The sequence below is a fragment of the Momordica charantia genome (genome assembly GCF_013281855.1).
Source record: "Momordica charantia cultivar OHB3-1 chromosome 4 unlocalized genomic scaffold, Mcharantia_2.0 BLBB01000004.1, whole genome shotgun sequence".
NCBI lineage: Eukaryota > Viridiplantae > Streptophyta > Magnoliopsida > Cucurbitales > Cucurbitaceae > Momordica > Momordica charantia.
Genome location: NW_028275162.1, coordinates 10,519,058 through 10,521,717, shown reverse-complemented (window position 1 = coordinate 10,521,717; position 2,660 = coordinate 10,519,058). Strand labels below are relative to the sequence as shown.

General features: G+C 44.5%; 1 long non-coding RNA gene across 1 annotated transcript; it reads left to right on the top strand.

Annotated features, from left to right (window-relative positions):
* The first annotated feature begins 435 nt into the window (after positions 1 to 435).
* LOC148211774 (uncharacterized) lies at positions 436 to 1,482 on the top strand. Its single transcript, XR_015790502.1, has 3 exons — positions 436 to 746; positions 850 to 1,037; positions 1,128 to 1,482. It is a non-coding gene; the product is annotated as an uncharacterized LOC148211774 (long non-coding RNA).
* Positions 1,483 to 2,660: the final 1,178 nt, after the last annotated feature.

Genomic DNA, 2,660 nt, shown 5'->3' with positions numbered 1-2,660 from the left:
ACTTACTTCTTGTAACGCCCCGCGTTACTCAGGTTAGCTTGCCTCGAGTTCCGGAAAATTTTGATAACAAAATAGATTTTTATTTATTTATTTATTTCATTTTATTTTGTTTGATTCATCAGTTATCTTTATTTAATTTAAGTGTGGCATCTCGGTTATTGTGTATTGTTACAGAATTAGTGGTGAGTTAGTCGCATGTAGTTATTTATCAAATTATGGTTTAGTACGGATTCCGTTATGTGACACTTGTTTTGGGCCATTGGGCCAATTACGAAATTATATTATTGGCTTGTTTTAACAAGGAGGGGTTGGGTAAGTGGGCCTTAAACAAAAGGAAAAGAACCTAAGCCCAAAGGAGTTAAAAGTTTAAAACAAATAACCCTATCCCTTGTTCTTTTTCCTTTTCTTCTTCCTCCCTTTCCCTCTCTTGTTGAAGCCGTCGGCCACCCCCCACTCGGATTCTTCTTCTCCGGCGAGCAGCTCCGTTCAGGCGACGCGACGAACAGCGGCGGCATCGGAGCAGCAGGTGGGGCGTCGGGACAGCAGCACGGCAGTAGCAGCGTCGGACTCGGGCAGCAGCAGGCTGCGTCGGGCAGCAGCTGGCGCGGGCGTCGGGCAGCGGCAGACGGCGGCGCGTGGTCTCGGGCAGCAGTAGGTACGGCGGCGGCGTGTGGTGGCTGTTCGCGGTATTTTCCCTCGATCCGACAAACTCCAACGACTCGAATAGCTTAGATCCGGGAAGCACGGTAATTTTCTTTGACCCACCCTTGTTCGAAGTTAGATTTGGAGTACCCACACCTAAACGAAATCGATTTGGAATACCCACACCTAAGCGAAATTGTTTTGTAGTAACGGACATCAAATCGAAGCCGTTGGAGGTCGTTTTAGGCGTTTTTCGCTGCTGTAAAAAACGTGGACAGCAGTGTTTTGGGGTGGTGTCCGGCGATTATCTTCATCCGTTCGAAGCCCGATTTACGCTACCCACCCCTTTGCAAGCTAGATCTAATTTACCCACACCTACACGAAGTCGTTTTGCGGTAATGAGACCCTTTGAACCCTCTTAGAGTTGTTTTCGAAGGCTGAACAATATATTTATATTGCTGTATTTTTTCCGTTCTTGTGCTTAGGTGTGAGTTCGACGCAAACTTAAGGACGTGGTTGTGTAAGTAGCACCAGGGGGCGAGTGCGTGCGTTATTTAGCGTTAACGGAATGGTTTTGATGCTGATTTTTAGTTAAAATAATTTAATTGTGCAGGTTGGGATTGTTAGTTTTGATTTGTGAACTTCTAGTGATTTTGTTGCCGTCTTTTTATTATTGAACACTTATGAGGAAACATGCTTTCTATTCTTATTGTTGGAGGTGACTAGGAGATTCTGAATTGTTGCGGTTAAAAGTAACTGGCTCATGACATTTTGCAAACATGTTGTAAATCAAATGCTCGCGTTGTTAAACTAATAATTAGTTTATATTGTTTTAGTTGTGAGCTGTTGGGTGGTGACTTGTTTATTACAAAGAAAAGCATGCTTGTGAACTGTGCAGTGAATTGGAATGTGGGAAATATACTTGTAGGTGGTCTTGGGAGGGCTAGTGGGAGTGGTGAAGGGTGAAGGGTGAAGGGACGGGTTGGCAGTCCGTTAAACTATGGGTGGTCTGATCTGAAAATGCATATAAATCGCTTGGAGGTTCAAAGCCTTGAGTAGTTGCCTTGGGAATAAATGACAAGGCCGAACGTCAAATTTCTGTAAATGAGTATTGGGGTCTTGGGGATAAATGTCAAGGACCAATACGCTAGGAAGTCATCGGTACCTTGGGGATAAACGGCAAGGACCGGTGCACAGTTCAGGCCTTGGGAATAAATGGCAAGGCCGAACATCAAGTTTCTGTAGAGGAATATTGGGGCCTTGGGGATAAATATCAAGGGCCAATGCGACTCGAGGAGTTAGGCTTGAAGGACTAAAGTAGAGTGGTGCTTGCGAAGTAGTGGTGCTAGGCCTTGGGAATAAATGGCAAGGTCGAACATCAAGTACTGTAAAAGGAGGGGGGGCGGTATCTTGGGAATAAATGTCAAGAGCCGTCATGCCTCGAGAAGTTAAACGGGGAGTATCACAGGGGAGTGTAGAGAGAGGTTTAGTACGGTGGGACATGGGCTAGTGAATCATATGGTTGTAGTCTTGGTAGTTCCGACGCATGGTTGTTGTATGTAAATGTCAAGTTATTGTTTTTTTATCTTTCGCTGTCTATTTAATTGTCTTGCTATCGTTTTATTTTATATGCCGTGACTGTGAGCATGATTTTTGTGTTAGTTAGGAAGGGCTACTTACGGAGTACCTTATGTACTCACCCCCCCCCCCTTGTATCCTTATTTGTTTTCAGGTGTGAACAGGGTCGACCGTGGTGATGACGTGGAGGGGGCTTGACCGAGGAGGGATCACTAGTCGAGTTAGTGAGGATAGAGGGAAGGGTCGTTTGGTACGAGTAGCGTTGGGATTTATTTATTGCTAGGTGTGGACCCGAGGAGCGATTTTGTTTTCTTTAGAACTACTTTTATTTTTTTTATGGATGTTATTCTTAAACACGTCACTGTTGTCGTTGGAGTTTAGGTGTACGATTGATTTATTTATTTAAGAATTTTAGCCACTGAGGCGGATATGAGATGTCT